The sequence below is a fragment of the Arvicanthis niloticus genome, chromosome 6 (genome assembly GCF_011762505.2).
Source record: "Arvicanthis niloticus isolate mArvNil1 chromosome 6, mArvNil1.pat.X, whole genome shotgun sequence".
Taxonomy (NCBI): domain Eukaryota; kingdom Metazoa; phylum Chordata; class Mammalia; order Rodentia; family Muridae; genus Arvicanthis; species Arvicanthis niloticus.
In genome coordinates, this window is record NC_047663.1 from 100,652,287 (window position 1) to 100,670,935 (window position 18,649).

At 43.9% G+C, this 18,649-nt stretch overlaps 1 protein-coding gene and 1 long non-coding RNA gene across 2 annotated transcripts in view; one reads left to right on the forward strand and one right to left on the reverse strand.

The window, feature by feature from the left end:
- Positions 1-18,649, forward strand: part of Tnfrsf17 (TNF receptor superfamily member 17) — a 64,409-nt gene that overhangs the window by 4,059 nt on the left and 41,701 nt on the right. The window lies entirely within an intron of this gene.
- LOC143442895 (uncharacterized) lies at positions 2,178-9,058 on the reverse strand. The gene is made up of 3 exons (XR_013111489.1): positions 8,937-9,058; positions 8,574-8,855; positions 2,178-2,327 (listed from the first exon to the last, which is right to left on the reverse strand). It is a non-coding gene; the product is annotated as an uncharacterized LOC143442895 (long non-coding RNA).

The following is an 18,649-nucleotide window of genomic DNA, read 5'->3' on the forward strand; positions in this document are numbered from 1 at the left end:
ACTTTGTTTCATGTTTTAAGATCAGAAACAAAACAATTTACACTACTATATTGCCTTTTTGATCCCAAATCAAGTTCAAGTTCAATCTCAGTGTAGAGGAAGATGACCATCAATCCTAGTGCCCTGCCTCACAATTACTGGGATTACAGACCTGCACCACCTCCCATCAAACAAAGCTGGACAGGCGTTCTATCCATTAAACTGCATATCTCCTGACAACTGTTTGCACTGTTCTGCAACCTTCTCTACCATCCCTCTCCAGGACTTTTGTATCTGTCTTTGCTGAAAGGTGTCTTATAGTATTAATACTTCATAGCCCCTCTCTAAGCCCACTGGCAAGTGCCTTCTTGTTGCCTGTACAAATGACTATTCTAGGAATCTCATGAAAGTGAAGTCAGACAGTACCTGTGCTTTATGGACTGGCATACTTTGACTGAGTATGATGTCCTTCAGATCATCTACATGTCAGATGTGTCTTTTTTTTTTCTTTTAAAGACAGGGTTTCTCTGTGTAGCACTGGCTGTCCTGGAACTCACTCTGTAGACCAGGCTGGCCTCAAACTCAGAAATCCGCCTGCCTCTGTGTCTTTGGAAAGATAATAATTCCATTGTATTTATATACCACGTTATTTATCCAGTCACTTTGTTGGTTGAACTTTTTGACTTCTAATAATACTGCTATGCATATGTACATATTTTTATTTGTTTTGTGTGGAAGAGGGGATCAAACCCAGGGCTTTACACATGGAGTCTTCTGGAACTGGAGTTACAGGTGATTGTGAGCCATCATATGGGTGCTGAGAATCAAACCTGGGTCCTCTGGAAAACCAGCTAGTGCTCTTAACTGATGAGCCATCTTGAGATTTGTCTTTACTAAAAAGAATTGTTATCCTTTTTATACATAAATTTATTTTATTATTTACTTATTTAGTGTGTTTGTGTGCATACACATGGGCGCATATATACCTGAAATATTTGTGTGCATGTCAGAAGGCAACCTGTGTCAGTTCTCTCCTGCCTGTAAGTGGATCTCAGGGATCAAACTCAGTGGTCAGGCATGGTGGCAAGTGCCTTTATTCATTTAACCATCTTGCCTGACCATGAGTCACTGTGTGTAGACACATGTGTCTGTGTATAGGTATGTGTTGTGTGTGGCTTTTGCTACCCTGCCTAAGCTCCAGGAATGGACTGTGCTACCAGCCCCCACCCCAAGAATATTGGATCTGCAGATGATGAAAAACACAGACACATACAGTTGTTGAGTTCAACTTGCCTTATTGGCACAGTTGTCGGGCGATACTTATCTCCTGCCTGGAGAAGCATGCCCTTATCAATACTCTTAGCTCTGCACCTCTCCACCTACCCTCAACTTTAGTTGCTCAGTTACATTTAGTCTCAGCTCAACATTCCCAACAACTCACCTGTAGATCTCAAATCTCCACCTGAGATCTCACATGGCTGCTTGGCTTTTCTCTCTCTGAAGCATGGTGAACTCTCCCTTTCTCCCTCTCTGGCTTCTGTCTTGCCTGTGGGGACCCAGAAGTCCCACCTATTTTTTCCACCCAGCAATTGGTCCATGGCTTCTTTTTTTTTTTTTTTTGGTTTTTCGAGACAGAGTTTCTCTGTGTAGCCCTGGCTGTCCTAGAACTCACTCTGTAGATCAGGCTGGCCTCAAACTCAGAAATCCACCTGCCTCTGCCTCCCAAGTGCTGGGATTAAAGGCGGTCCATGGCTTCTTTACTGATAGATCAAGAACTAATAGGGGAACAGGACCTTAGCATCAGAACCACTCCTACAGGTATGTACAGGGGCCTGCAAAGGCTAGAGACACTGGATCCCCTGGAGCTGGAGTTGAAGGTGATTATAAGCCACACAGCATGGATTCTGAGAATCGTACCCTGGTTCTCTGGAAGAGCAGTAAGTACCCTTAACTTAGCCATCCCTTCAGCCCTAATTTCAATTCTTGAAGTATCTATGTAGAAAATAGAATTGATGAATCATAGGTTGTGTATTTATTATTTTTAAAGAAACATTGCCAAGTGCTGGCCATGGTGTCACTCACACACCTTTAATCCCAGCATTTGGGAGGCAGAGGCAGGCAGATCTCTGTGAGTTTAAGGCCAGCCTGGTCTACAAAGTGAGTTCCAGGACAGCCAGAGCTATACAGAGAAACCCTGTCTTGAAAAACAAAAACAAACAAAGAAGCATTGGCAGGCATGGCAGTGCACACTTTTGATCTCAGCACTCATCAAGAAGCAGAGACAGGCAGATCTCTGTGCGTTAAAGGCAATCCTGGTCTACAAGGTGAGTTCCCAGATGACCAGGGCTCTGTAGAGAGACAAAAAACAACATACACATGTTGAGGTTTGTTCTGTTGCTATGTATTATAATGTATATTTACCAGCTTTTGTTATGCAAACCTTGCTTCTTAATGTAAAACTATTGGTTAATAGAGATGCCTATATCTGGGCAGAAGACATGTAGGTGGGCCTTTGGTTCCTGGGCTTGGGGTCCGAGGAGAGACCATGATGAGAGGGAGAAGGATTAGGAAGAAGATGCCAGTGGATAGGAAGAACATAGTCATGAAGGTCGTCCAGTTGGAGTATGGGTGACCCGGCTAGAACATGGCAAGATATAGCATGATGTTATTGACAGGAAAGTAGACAAAGTAACTTAGAGAGTAGATATCTGCCCAGTGCTGGTGCTTTTAAGGCTTATTATAAATATAAAGGTTTTGTGTCTTATTTGGGAATTATACACACACACACACACACACACACACACACAGAGACAGAGAGAGAGACTACCTGTTTTTACAATAATTGCCTCTTTCTATATACCCATTATCAAAGCACACATTTTCCAGTTTCTCCACATCTACCCAGCACTTTTGTGTGTCTGTGACAGGTTCTCACGTAACCCAAGCTTGCTTCAAACTTGCTACATAGCACAACATGGCCTTCAGCTCCAGATCTTCCTATTTCTACCTCCCAAGGCCTTGGATTACCCAGACGTGTTCTACCATGTCCGATTTAGTCTGGCTGAAAAAAACAAGAACCATCAGCGTGGTGCCATATGCCTGCAGTTCTAGAATTTAGAGGGTGCAGAAGAATCAAAATAGTGAGTTCAAGACTACATTTGGCTACATGAAACTGTTAAAAAAAATAAACCAAACAATAACAACAACAAAAAAGACTTCAGAGTACTCGGGGTTTGTTTTTTGTTTGTTTGTTTGTTTGTTTGTTTTTTAATTTTCTGATTCATGTATGCACATATGCATGCCATGGCAGACAGAAGACAACTTTCAAGGCTCAAGTGGGTTGTGGGATGTAAGTTAGGTTGTCAGCCCTAGGCAGCAAGTGCCTTTGCCTGCTGAGCCACCTGACCAGACCCTCAGTCATGTTTTTATGTAGAGTCTGCTCTCAACTCCTCATAGACATACGGGATCTGGAGAGTGACTCCGCGCAGGAAACATTTAACATCTAAGTATGAGGGTCTGAGCCCAGACAATATTCTTCTCTAGTCTGCAATCCTCGTATGTCCTCCATGAGGTGGGAGGAGACCTGAGAATCCCCAGAAGCTCTAGAACTGGACAGACTGAAGGTCTGAAGAGACGCTGGCTTGTGCAAGGTGGAAGCTAAGGGACACAGGTAAAGTTGTCCTTTGACCTCTGCATTCATGAGCTTGCACAAACATACAGAAATATGAGAGCCAGAGTAATATTAGCTCAGAATGAATAGAGGAATCTGTTTGCTACTTAATTTCCTAGCCCAGCAAACATTTGCCGGCGTAGGAACAAATACTGTGATAATTTGGTCCTATATTTGGCTTAACTTTCTGGCTTCATATGGGTTGCCGTTTACATCTGTGTGGCTGTCATTCACAGGTATACAGTTCACCCTCTTCAGTCAAATCAGTGGTTCTCAGCATGGTCACAGTTGTCTGAGCACCACCAAACCCAGTTCCCCTGGGGTGTTTTTGTAAGCTATGTCACTGGAGATACAGTTTGCTAGAGTCAACGGTATCCAGGAAAATAGGGGAGAAAATTGATCTTCATGAGCCACAACATAAGACCATGTGTGGTGGTACAAGCCTGCGATCTCAACATTCAGGAGGCTAAAGCAGGTGGATTGTTTCAGGTATGTGTTCAGTTTGGTTCCAGGACAGTTGGAGTTACAGAATATAACCTGTCTCATTCCTGCCGGATCCATAGGGAAAAAAATTACAAAACACATAGATCATCCATGATAAGTGGAAGGTAGGTGGATTGATAGCAAGTGCTGCTGCTGTTGGAATGGAAACTGCCAGGATAGTTACCATAGTAACACTGCACCAACACCACTGGCTTCCTCACACATCTGTGGGTGAGCAGCCTGTCCATGAACTCCTGCAAAAACCAGTTGTTCTGGTTTCCCCAGGGATCAGGGAGGTTTCCCACAGCAACCCTTTCTCACTTAGCACACTTCCTTTCTGTAATAAGGATGAGATGAAGTGATAGAACCGCAGTGTCATCTGGGGCTAAAATACAAGCAGTGTTAAAACAAGCACTTCTCCCTGGGTCTTCAGTATTTCAGAGGATCGTGGCTCCAAAATAGCACCTAGGAACGTGACCAGCCGTGCCCAGCTCTGGCCCAGTATTAGCAGAAATAAGCTCTTAAAAGTTGTCCAAGTAGCACATCACCACCCTGGATTTAGTGTTGTGCTGGAAATGACTGTCGCTGTATGTGCTGTGTCCCTTCTGTGCATGTACAAGCCCCTAACAGAGCACAGAGACAGCCTGGCAGCCAATTTTGAGTCATTAACATATTGCTTGTCATGTTTTATGGCCACCAGCCTGGCTTTTACTCTTCTCATGCTAGGAATAACAGGGCCCCAGACCTTAGTATGACTGACTCCATGATGGAGGTACCATTCAGCCCATAAAACTCAACCCTACAGAGAGCAGCACCAGCCAAAGTGAAAACAAAGACATAATCCATCCAAGTCCATGGTTCTGGATACGTCTCTAAATGTACTAACTTTGCTTTTTGAAAAACTCACCACCAACAGTCCTGCGACCATCTTACCTGAGGGCAACCTGAAGGCGCTCATCCATAACTGTCACAGATAAAAGATGAAACCAGGTACCTGGGAGTTGCAGTAGTTAACTGAAATTACCTCAGCCCAGAAAGCAGAACTGATCAACTTGACCCAGGCTCTCAGATAGGAAAAAGGAAAGTCCATCACCATATTCATGGACTGTCACTGTATGTCTACTATGGACATATCATGGTATGATCTATAGATAAACTGAGATTTTTCACTGCTGGGAAAAAGGACATTAGGGAATCTTAGTCCTCCTAGGTTTGGCTTCCTCCACAAATTTCTACCCTCCATTGTGGAGGATATAAAAAAGATGACTCCCTTGAGGCAAGGGGTAACTGGGCCACTGACCTGGCTGCCTGACAAATGCCCTTGAGACCAGTGGGGCCTATTTGCATCCTGAGAGTTAGCCCAACCTGGTGCTGCTGAGACTCCATGGTAAAGAAGAAATGGACAGCGTAACCACAGGTTGATGGAGGACATCAGAGGGAAAGATCATCTTCCCAGAAACAACTGGCAGGACTCTGGAACTGACCTTTACCAGGTTACTCAGTTGGATTCCACAAAACCTTCTGAGTTGCTCAAACCAAGGTTTGTTATGCCTAGTGCAGAATGTCTGAGCTAGAGTCCAGGTTTGGTTTTTTTGGTTTTGTTTGTTTGTTTGTTTGGTTGGTTTTTCAAGAGAAGATTTCTTTGTGTAGCCCTGGCCTATCCTGAAACTCTGTAGACCAGGCTGACCTCAAACTCAGAGATTCACCTGCCTCTGCCTCCTAAATTCTGGGATTAAAGGCATATACTACCACTGTCCAGTCAGGTGCAAGGTTTGTGCACAAGTAAATTTAAACCAGAAAGCCCTCACCCAGGAAGGGGCCTGGATGAGAAAGCAACACCCCAGCAAACTCTGAGAAAACTGACTTCCCCGAGATTGGCCTGCCAGGGAGGATGAAAGTACTTTCTAGTTTTTATAGATACCTTTTCTGGGTAAGTAGAAGTGTTCCTCACCTGGACTGAAACTGCTCAAATAGCTTAAGAGCTCCTCCAAGAACTGGGCCCTAATTTTGCCTTCCCCTAGTAATGGAGTTCAATAATGGCTTAGCTTTCATAGCCAAAACATCTCAGTTAATAGCTAAATCTTTACACATGGATTGAAAACTTTGTTGTACAAACAGACCTCAGAGAGTTCTGACCAAGTAAAAAGAATAAGTAGGGCATTAAAAAAAATTTAATAGAACTCTCATTACAATTCAGGGAAATGTGGCTAGACCTTCTTCCTTTGCTTTGTGTCCACTATCTCCCATCTATATGGGATTTACCACCAGTCTTAGTTTGGGTTTTACTGCTGTGAACAGACATCATGACCAAGGCAAGTAAACATTTAATTGGGGCTGGTTCACAGGTTCAGAGGTTCAGTCCATTATCATCAAGACAGGAGTGTGGTAGCATCCAGGCAGAAGAGCTGAGAGTTCTACATCTTCATCTGAAGGCCACAAGGAGAAGACTGGCCCTCATGTGGTTAGGAGGAGGGTGTATTGCCCACTCCCACAGTGATAAACTCCCTCCAACAAGGCCACACATCCTCATAGTGCCACTCCCTGGGCCAAGCATATGCAAACCACCACACCCGCTGTGAGATTATGTTTGGAATTCCTCACTGCTTCTCAGGTTCAAAGATCAGCAGTTGGCAGAACTCTGTAACCATTTCTTTCTCAAATCACCACAGGCCCTCCAGTTCTCCACACAGGCTATCCATCAGACTAGCTGCGAAACCCAGCTTATTTGAGTCTATCTGGGCCAAGTGGGTAGCCAAAAGGGTGCTGGGTCTAGCCTGGAAAGGACCCAACATCTTGATTCTCCCCACTCCTACTCTGTGGCGCCAACACTCCATGGCTTACACCGTGGATCCTCCACACCCATGTTAAGAAAGTGAAAGCCGCAGATGCTGCTGCCAAATCTCTGCACTATGGACCCATGGAAATAAAGGTTTTACTGGACTCTGGGCCCTTCTACTTCCTGCTCCTCTGCCACCTCCTGAGCCTTGTGTTTTGTACTATAGGGGGTCATGATCCAACCCCCACCACTTTTAGGCCTGGACTGGAAACTGAGGAAGACAGACACAGGGAAAATAATGCGATTACAATTCAGCAACCCATATTGATCGTGACCTTTGCCCACTGATGTCCACTTTTAAGGATGTGATTGTGCTGGAGAAAGGTTTATGAAACTGAGGCTTCCTGAAAAGATCCTTAGAAAAGATTTTGGCCTTTGAGAAACAGGAAAGACCTGGGGACTCAGACTCTATGCTATGCCACAGGAAAGAACACTAGGGATAGAGTTAATTTTCCCCAGGCAGAAGTCAGCCAGGATTGCTGGTTATACTTAGACACCTGGCCCCTGTACTTAGGGATAGGAGCTAACCAGACTGCCAGCCCATTGACTGACAAAACTCACAGTGATTGAGGGCAGCCCAAATTAACATAAGAGGACCCTAGAGGCTGAAACTTGTCTAATAACAAACCTTTAACCTAGGCATTCCCTTTATTCTGATGTCTTGCTGATAAACTCATCTGGATGACAGCACTATTTCTGGGCCCCTGAGAGAGACTATTTGGTGAGCATGCACTAAAGACTTGCTAAATGTGCCTCTTCTGATGCTTTCCAATCTACGTAGACAGGTTGATCAGGACCCAGAAATATTAAGTTTCCATTTCTGAATTTTAAAAAAAAGTTAGATTTCTTTACAGAAATGATCCTACAAAGTTGGAGAGGCTTAGTTACTCCTCATGAGATAAAGAAAACTATATATGGCTCTGGGAGAAATTTGTTGTTTCTAATCTATGCTAATTGATTAGGAGTATTTAAAAAATCTTACCATTGTTGGAAAAAAGCTGAGAGAGAAGGAGAGGGAGGGAGGGAGAGAGAGAGAGAGAAAGAGAGAGAGAGAGAAAGAGAGAGAGAGAGAGAAAGAGAGAGAGAGAGAGAGAGAGAGAGAGAGAGAGAGAGAGAGAGAGAGAGATTAATCAGATAATTGATACCAGTCTCTGTTCTCTTGGTCACCTTGGCTAACCACTCTGCTATCAGCACTGGATGGGCCCTGAATCTTAAAACTATGTGGTTAATTATATATCAGTTTAGTAAATTAATGGTCCTTAGGACCAACTATACCTCTGTAGAGCAGGCTAAGTACACTGTTTGACTCATTCACTGAGACCAGTGACTCCATGATAGAAGTACCATCCAGGCTGTAAAACCAGGTTCGACGGCACCACCTGACAAAAATGACAACAAAGACCTAATTCACTGAAGTCCATAGTTCTGGGAGAGTCTCCAAATGTACTAACCTTGCTTTTTAGCTTCTGGAATTCTGGGGCTGGCTAACTGTTCCCATTAACTGAGGTATGTCAGTCAACACAGAACCTGGTTTTTATGCTTAAAAGCTCACCTTGAGAGAGGCACAGGGTTATACTGGGATCCCAAAGACCCAAGTGTACTCACCGACCAGCTAATAAACACTTGCTATTGGCTGGAACCCATAGAGCAGTCTTCTCTGATGGCCGCCACACAGAACTAGTGCTCCTTGCATGTTTTCATAGACCTGTTGTCACCACTCAGCTGAACCCAGAAATGACGGAAAGCTTATCCTGTCAACTATGCCACTGCCTTGCAGAAGTGACAGCTGTAGCCAGGAGTGTTGTTACACCCTGTTATCCCAGCACTCATGAGGTCAGGATAGCAGGATTGCAAGTTCAAGGCCAGCTCAGTGCATGTAGCCAGATCCTATGGAAATAAAATAAAATAAACCTCACAGTTGGGTGCTGAAGATCATAGCCTTCTAGGCACCCAGCACTGAATTAGTACCTATTTACAGTCGCTCAATCCCGGACTTTCTTGATTTGGCTTCTGTAACATCTTGACATGCCAGATGGACCTTGGGCTCATTACAATGTGAAAATCATACCTGCCAGTGCCATGACAGATATGAGCATGCCCACATCAGGGAAGAAAAGAGGTGGTACCATGATTCTTTATAGCACCTTTGTTCTCTATGAAATGCTCTGGTAAGAGTCACACCTGGGTGTGGTGCCTCACACCTGTCATCCCAGAACTGGGGGGAACATGAAGACCAAAAGCTAAAGGTCATCCTCTGCTAAGTCCTCTATTCAAGGGCACCCTGGGCTACATACTTGAGAACTGGCTTAAGAAATTAAACTACACCAGGCATGGTAGCACATACCTTTCATCCCAGCACTTGTGACACAGAAGCAGTCAGATCTCTGTGAGTTTGAGGCCATCCTGGTCTATGTGTTGAGTAGCCACCAGAGAAGATTGCTTGAGCATGGGTTTAAGCAAACAGAAAGTCTTTATTAGCTAGCCAGCTAATAAACTGGGTGTTCCAGACCCCAACGGGCCCTGAGCCTTTCTTAGGAAGAGCTTTATTTTTATTTATTTATTTATTTATTTATTTACTGTTTATTTTTTTAGGGAGAGCTTTTAAGCATAAAAATCATGTTCTGTGTTGACATACTTCAGTTAATAAGAACAGTCAGCCAGCACCAGAACTACAGAAGCCAAAATGCAAGATTAGTACGGTTAGAGACTTCTCCAGAACTATGGCCTTTGATGGATTAGGCCCGTGTTTTAGTTTTGGCAGGTGGTGCTGTCTATGCTGCTGAGTTTTATGGCCTGAATGATACTTCCATCATAGAGTCAGTTGTGCTATGGTCTGGAGCCTGTCTCATTGTAGTGAGTTTCAGGATGGCCAAAGCTACATAGCAAGGCTTTGTCTTAAGGAGGGAAGGAAAGAAGAGAGGGAAAGAGGGAGAGAGTGAGCAAAAATATGGTCTGTAAGATGGTTCATTGGCTAAGGATACTTATAACCAAGCCAGATGATCTGAGCTCAATCCCTGGAACCCACTTGGTGGGAGGAGAAAACTGACACCCCCAAGTTGTCCTCTGACCTCCATACATACGCTGTGGCAGAAGTGTAACCCCCATTCAACAGGAATAAATAACAAATAATTTTAAAATTAGCTTAAAACATGCATAGCAGCTGTGCAGTGGTGGCACATGCCTTTAATCCCAGAAGTCAGGAGGTGGAAGCAGACCGTTGTCTATGAGTTTGGACCCAACCTGGTCTATAGATAGAGTTTCAGAACAGCAGACTCTACACAGAGAAAACTTGTCTCAACCACCACAAAAAAAAAAAAAAAAATGCATAACATAAAATGTACTGTCTTCTGTTTCCTGTGTGTCTTAGTTAAGTTTCCATTTCTATGAAAAGACACCATGACCAAGGCAACTCTCATATAGGAGAGCATTTAATTGGGGCTGGCTAACAGTCAATCCATTATCATAACAGGAAGGATGGTAGTGTCCAGGCAGGCGGGCGCTGGAGTCGCTGAGAGTTCTACAGTTGGAGGCTGCTAGGAGAAAAACTGGCTCCCATGTGGTTAGGAGGAGGGTCTTATTGCCCATCCCACAACGACACACTTCCTCTAACAAGGCCACACCTATTCCAATAAAGTCACACCTCTTAACAAACTGCGACTCCCTGAGCCAAGCATATTCACACCACCACACTAGCATAGCCTGGAACTCACTGTGTGGCAAAAAGTTGTCTTGAACTCCTGACTCTCCTGTGTTGAGTGCTGGGATTACAGGCAGTGCTGAGGATTAAATATAGGGCTTTATGTATAGTGGGCAACCACTCTATCAACTAAGCTGCAAAAGCCAGCCTCATCTTACCTATATTTGTTACAGTTCAGTGGTATCAAGGAAAGCTGGGCCTGGTGGCTTGCCTACAGGAAGCCTGGGTTTCAACCCATAACATTGCCTTCCAAAGGTTCAAGGACAGCCTGGGCAATTTATTGAGCTGCTACTTCAATAAGGTCAAAGTAAAAACAGTTGGGATGGTATAGCTCAGTGATAGAGCACTTGTATAAGACCCAGGTTCAGTATCAGGGAAATTAAAAAAAAAAAAAAAAAAAAAAAAAAAAAAAAAAAAAAAAAAAGGAGGGAAGGGAGGGGGATGAAGAAAGTTCTCATCAATCAATCCAGTTTCTGGCTTTTTCTGTTGTCCTTTCTCTGTGCATAAATCAGCCTTTGCTCAGGCCTTGGGGACACTTACTTACTCTTTCATTTGTATACAACATTATTTAGAATCAAAAGTAAAACTATAGTGCCAGAGAAATAAATGGCTCAGTAGTTAAGAAAATTTGCTGCTTTTACACAGGACCAGAGTTCAGTTCCTAGCACCACTTCAGGCAGATCACAACTGTGTGACACTCTGACACTCTGAGGGATCTGACACACTCTCTGGCCTCTGAGGTATCCATAGTCATGTGCACACAAGCCTGTACACAGATGCATATACTTACGTACTCACAGAAATAAAAGAGTTGTTTTAAGCCAGTGGTAGAGTATAAAACCTAGCAAGTTGCCGGGCGGTGGTGGCGCACGCCTTTAATCCCAGCACTTGGGAGGCAGAGGCAGGTGGATTTCTGAGCTCGAGGCCAGCCTGGTCTACAGAGTGAGTTCCAGGACAGCCAGGGCTACACAGAGAAACCCTGTCCAGAAAAACAAAACAAAGCAAAACAAACAAACAAACAAACAAACAAACCTAGCAAGTTTAAGGACTTAGGTGGAACCCACAACACTGCCCAACCAACAAAAACCCTCAAAAAAAAAAAAAAAGGGAAAACTTCTGAGCCAAAAAATGATGGCACATACATGTAATTCCAGAACATGGGAGACAGAGGTGGGCAGGTCTCTGTGAGTTCTAGCCCACCTTCTCTACAGAGTGAGTGTCAGTCCAGCCCAGACTGTATAACAACAAAAACAAACCAAACAACGAACAAGAACTTGGGAAATGAAAATAGGAATGTTGGGAGTCCAAAGTCATGCTTGGCTAAATATCAAGTTGGGATTCAACATGAAACCCTAGTTAAAACAAGCATTTCTATATGACTGTATTTCCAGATACTTGGGAAGGTGAGGCAGAAGAATTACTTGGACCCAGAAGTTCTAGCTGAACCTTGTCAACAGCAAAAATGTCACCTAAGATGAATGAAATCTGAGCCATGCCTGAACACAGTTGTAACCCATGCCTGAACACAGTCGGGGCAACATGGCTTCACAGTCAGCCTACACAATAAAGTTCCATTCCAGAACCAAAACCAAAGGTCAAATGTGAGGACTGGCCTACACTTACAATCCCTGCACATGAGAGGCTGAGGGAGGATGAGTTTAAGATTACCCTCAGCTATGTAACCAGTCGATACCTAAATGTGCTCTGATTTGTCTTTTGATATGGGGTGGGGGGAACGCATCCTCTTACAGAGCAGATTCTCCACAGCTCAGCCTCCTGGGACCATGATCGAAGTCTTGTTATGTTTTTTTTTTTTAAAAAGTATTTGTTTGTTTATCTGCTGTATGCATATGCATGTGCCTGTATGAGAGCTTATGTCTATCATATGTTTACATATGATATGTTTATCATATGTTTTTTTTTTTTTGTGGGCTTGGATCCCCTAATACTTGACTTAAAAATGGTTGTCTGGGCATGTTGTCAGTGCTGGGAACTGAATGCAGGTCCTGCTGGATAACAGCCAGGTTTCTTAACTGCTGAGCCATCTCTCCAGCCCCATCACTATGTGCCTTTGAGACAGGGTCTCACTGTGTAGCCTGAGCTAGGGTTGGTTTTTTATCTTTTCCTTCTTATTTTTTTTTTTTTTTGTAATAGAGTTTCCATTTATTATTTATTTTCAAATTACAGATAATTTCAAATTTTTGCTGTGGGCAGATGCTCCCATTGTAAACTTTGTATACATTGTAAATTTTATAAAACCTGGAGGCATGTAAGTGACCAGGCCCTCACCTGAGGAACTCCGGAGGCCCAGCCCTGCCCCCAGACTTCCCTAATGGCCTTAACAGCAGAAGGCACGAAAGTAGTCGGGCCTGGCCCTTCAAGAGGAAAAAAAATCCCACCAATCCCTGGGTTTGGCCTAAAATCAGGCTGCATAATCTGTTCAATCCCAGGCCACCCTGGAAAACACCCTTACACACACACACACACACACACACACACACACACACATATATATATATACCTTGCATTCTGCTCAGTTCTCTGTTGCAGCTCTCAAGCGGCAGCTGCTGCCCTGGGTTTTCCCTCCCAATAACTCTTTTGTGTGAGGTTTGCTGTGCTGTGTTTGTTGTATTCCTTGGCTCTTGTCAGGAGCCTTTTCCACATGCTCTGTAATCCTTACGAGTGGGACCCACAGTTCTAACCCTCTTCAACATAAATAATAATAATACAAGTCATAATGCAGTGCTTAGGGTCCTTAAAGGACAGAAGATTTTTTTGGTAAGGGCCAGGCATGGTGATGCATGCCTGTAATCCCAGTACAGGCAGAGAGGCAGAAGGAGCCATAGTTGGGTGCCAGTGAGAGGCAGAAGGGTCAGGTGTCCAAGGTCGTTCTTGACTCTCTAATAAGTTTGAGGCTAGCCTGGGATATCTAAGACCTTGTCTGAAATGAACAAACAAAATTACAGTAGGGACACTTGGCTTTTGGTACTTTGTTGAGTGCTTCCTTCTTTCACCCCTTTTCCACCCTTTCAACCCCTTAACACTAAATAGGAGAAAAAAAAAAAAAAAAAAAAAAAAAAGGACAGAGAGGAAAGGGAGCGACATTACCTTTAGACCACTTCCTGAAGTGGAAATTTCTGATTTCTTTGGAAACTCACTTATGTCAAATGATGTTTTGCTGGGGCAGACTGATGAGAGGATGTTTTGATGAAGCAGACACAGGTAAAAGGCTGCTTCACTGAAGCAGTGACAGGTGAGAGAATATTTTGCTGAAGCAGACACATGAGAGGGCACATGATGTTTAGAAAGAATATAACTATGACCCATGGACAGTGGGAAGAAGCTGTTGCATTGGCTCGCCTCGCCTCGCCTCGCCTTGCTTGGCTTTGCTTTGCTAGTCTTTGTTGACAATACTCATGTTGCTGATATTTGCTTGTTGTGACTTCATAGAGAGTAATTTGCCAAACAACTTCTCGTGATATTAGGGTGCCTTCTTGTGGTTTCCACAGACCCGGCTGATTGGCGGAGCCTCTTGGTTTCTTCTGGATAGAACTGCTGTTGCTAATTCATGAGTGGTGATTGCCTAGTGAACCAGACTGCTGAGTAACCCCAAAGAACTATTTGTAAAAGGTCTACATCCCTCATTGTCCGATGAACTTTTTCCCCAGTACCTCTGCTGGGTGGTGGGCTTTAAGGGAGATTGAAGTGTTTAAGAACCCTTATTAAGGTAGGTTTGGACAAATCTAAGACAACAACTTCCCGCTGATTAGCAGCATTGAGTTCCTTGGGGCAAGTTTGATGTTTGCTGTCAGGATATCTAACTTCATTCTTCTTTGCAAACGATGACTTAAAAAACCATAGCCAACAGCAAACAACCAATAACCCACCCTGTCTCTTGGGGCCTTAGCATTTATATACCCCCCGAAAAGTCCCTAGAATTCCAAATGTCACACAATTGCAGAAACTCTCTGCACCTGGCAAAATCATGCCCCTACCAGAGCATGAGGCAAATCATAGTCAGCTGCTGTGGACAATCTGAAGCAGCGCCATATCCCACACCTGGGATTAAAACAAAAACATATTCTTAAAATATTTCTGTGTGTTTTTTTTTAAAGAAACCAAAATGCCAAAATTGTTGCTACAGACACTGTCCATGAGAAGCCTTCCTGAGGAAAGAGCAGCTTCCGAATCTTCACTTTAATGCAGTGGCTCTGTCCTCCACAGACCCCATAAGCACAAATCAGAGTGTTCACTGTGCAAAGAGAAAGTGAGAATAAACCCTGAAGTACACACAGAGAAGTGATTATAGATCTCGAGAAGTGCTGGGCTCCTCATGGAGCTGAAGGTTGAGAACCTGACAGTGCACAGTGGTGCAAAAGATCATATGGAGGTTGGAGTGGATCCCACACCTCCAGGGAGGATGGAGTGGATCCCACACCTCCAGGGCTTGAAGTCAGACTGGGATCTTGCAGTCTCAGAACCAAGTGGCTTGGATGCTTGGGGGAAAATTACTCGAGCAACTATGAGGAGAAGAGCAGGGGAGTTGAAATTAATCTATTCTGCCTGTCAACATCACCCTTAGTCATTTTTAAATAGGTGTGCCTTTACTTAAAATGCATGACAGAGAGTCAGGATAGCTCAGGATAAAGTCAGCAGACCCAGGCAAGCCCCAAGGGTAATAAGAGGTAAATGTGATCAAAATATATATGTGCGTGAAAATGTCATAATGAAAACTATTATTATGTATGATTGATATATACTAATAAAAGTTAAAAAAATTCACAGATAGAGAGATGGCTCAGCTGTTAAGAGCACTTGCTACTCTTACAGACAGACAGATGATCTGGATTCAATTTCCAACATCTACATGACAGCTTATAACTTCCTGTAACTCCAGTTCTAGAGGATCTGATACCCTCTTCCAGCCTCCAAGTGCAGCTGGTACACATGTGATGCATGTATATGTACACACACACACACACACACACACATACATATATATGGCTCAAATTTTAGGCTTGTGTTATAACGCAGGCACTACGTGTCACTTACTATAAGCCATTTGTGGTGCTAGACATGAAGCATGGTCCCTACTCTGAGGGCTCCTGGTTCTGGTGCCACCGCAGCAGCAAGGGCCCGTTAAAGGAAAACTGTTCCTTCTGGTCAAGAGGATGGTGATCTCTGCTCTAATGTTAATCCAGTTGATCTGATCAATTACCTGCTGAGACCCCCTCTCAGGAAGTAAGGCCATGCTTAGGAAGGTGGGCCCACCTTAAGCTGCGCCAAAGAGCCAGTTCCTTTAGTGAGACACTCTGTGCTTTCTTCTCAGGGCTGCCACCTGGTAGCACAGCCTCTGTGAGTGCCTTGAGGTTTAGCTGAGTCTGCCTGCCTTCTGAGTCCTGAGAAAGGGACAACTTTCCCTTTTCCTTTCTTTTGTCCTTTCCTTCTGCCCCTCTCTATTAGATCTTGCCAGAGCCTAAGTATTCTTTTTTTTTTTTTTTTTTTTTTTTTCTTTTTTTCTGGTTTTTCGAGACAGAGTTTCTCTGTGTGAGCCTGGCTGTCCTGGAACTCACTCTGTAGACCAGCCTGGCCTTCGAACTCAGAAATCCACCTGCCTCTGCCTCCCAAGTGCTGGGATTAAAGGTGTGCGCCACCACTGCCCAGCTGAGCCTAAGTATTCTTTTGCCAGTACTTTCTGCTTTCTTCCTTCCTCTAAAGCTCCCCACCCACCTCGTGGTGTTTGTCCACGTGTGGCTGACCTCCGTGCTGGCTACTCAACTGGCATAGCTTTTTTCTTTTCCTTCTTTTGGAAAGTTGCTGACATTTACAGCTTGCCTACCCTCGGAGATCTCTCTCTCTCTCTCTCTCTCTCTCTCTCTCTCTCTCTCTCTCTCTCTCTGTCTCTCAATTTTAATTAAAGACTTTTAAGTTTGATGCTGGTAAACTGGTCAGTAGTTAAGAGCACTTACTGCTCTTATAGAGGACCTAAGCTCAAGCCCCAAATCAGGCAGCTCACAATGGGCTGTAACTCAGCTCCACGGGACCCAGTGTCTCTGGTCTCTACAGGAACCTGAACCACATGTCCAGACCCACAGGAACATACATACATGTGTATGAATTTTTTAAATGTTCCATATGTATTTTATGTGCATGGATATGCACAGGTATGCCAGGGAGAGTTTTTTTCTTTCTTGTTCTTCCCTACTTTCTTCCCTCCCTCCAACCCTCTCTTCCTCTCTCCCTCCCTCCTTTACCCTCCCTCTCTTCTTTTCTTCCTTCACTCTGACAGGGTCTGTCTATGTAGCTCAAGCTGGCCTCAATCTCAAGATCCCCTGGTTTAAGTCTCTGCTACATAGTGATAATCTATCATAATTTTTTAAAAGTAGATTTTCAATCTGGGCCTAGCAGAATGGCTCCCTGGAGGTGTGTGTGTGTGTGTGTGTGTGTGTGTGTGTGTGTGTGTGTGTTCTGCTGTTTAGAAGGTGGGAGCCTAGAATACATCAACATTCAAAAGTGTAATGTGTGCTTTTTGAATCACATGCCCTTGGGCACTCAAGGAAATATGGAAGTTTGCCATAAAGTAGATGGGCTAGGCTGGAGAAATGAATGGTTCAGTAGTTAAGAGCACTGACTGCTTTCCCAGAGGATCCATGTTCAATTCCCAGCACCTACATAGTGGCTCATAACAATATGTACCCTCAGTATTAGAGGATCTGATGCCCTCTTCTGGCATCCAGACAAGCATGTGGTACATATACATACATGCATGCAAATCATCTATACACATAAAATATAAATAAAATCTCACCAGATGTAGTGGTATACACCTTTTTTCTGTGAGAGTAAGGCCATCCTTATTGTGGCCCGAGCTGCCCCACGCTTGGGGGCCAAAATGTTGGGGACCGCTCTGTCAAAAGCCTTGGGGGCTAAATTGTTAGAGCCCGCACTGCCCCAGGCTGCTCCAATCTGTGGGTCAGGGTTCAGCAAGAGAGAGAGTGAGGACGGACAGGAGCAATGGAGACCAGACAGAGTGTGATTCAATCCTGTTTATTCTTCAGTCTCTCTTCCTAGTCCAAGTCCCAAGTCTTGAGTTCCTAGTCCCTAGTTCCTAGTCCCTAGTGCCTCCAAGTGTCTAGTTCTAGTTGCTTTCTTCTGGCCTCAACTCTCAAGTACTTACTGTCTAATTCCAAGTTCTTCCTCCAAGTGCCAAGTGCCTAATACCTAATAATCCTTCTTCCGAGTTCTCTAGTCCAAGTGTCTTCTTCCTCAATGCCTAATTCCTACTCATTTCTTCTGTCTGCCTCTCACCTTTTATATGTCTCACTTCTAAGCCATGCCTTTAGGTCACACCTTTAAGTCATGCCCTTAGGTCTTGTCTCTAAATCTGATCTCTAAGTCACGCCCTTAAGTCACACACCTTTAAGTCTCACACACCCAAGGGAAAATCCTGGGTATCTAAAACAAGATGTTATCAGCGTGTACTCAGCTGTTGTAGTATTGTAATCAACTCTCTTATCAGGGTATATGGCTCAAGATGGCTGCAAGGATGATAGCCGCCTTCTGTCAGCTCCCCACACATCCTGGTCTACAAAGTGAGTTCCAGGACAGCCAGAGCTACAAAATGGACCATGTGGCAAATAAATAAATAAGTAAATAAATAAGTAAATAAATGTTCATATATATATATATATATATATATATATATATATATATATATATATGTTCCTGTCTGTGTGTGTGTGTACATATATAATCACAAGAGAAGAGAAGGGTGGAGAGGGTTCCAGCATGTGCATTGATATCAGGTTCAACAAGTGCAATGAATTATCTGGGCCAGAGGGGTAAGGAATGTTTCAGTCACTCAGCAATATACTCTGTGCTAGGCTAGGCTGGGCTTCTGTCACTGTTTTCAAAAACCTACAATCAATGAAAACTAACTGCTTGAGTGTCAAATACAATTATAAAACCAGACAAGTAAATAAGT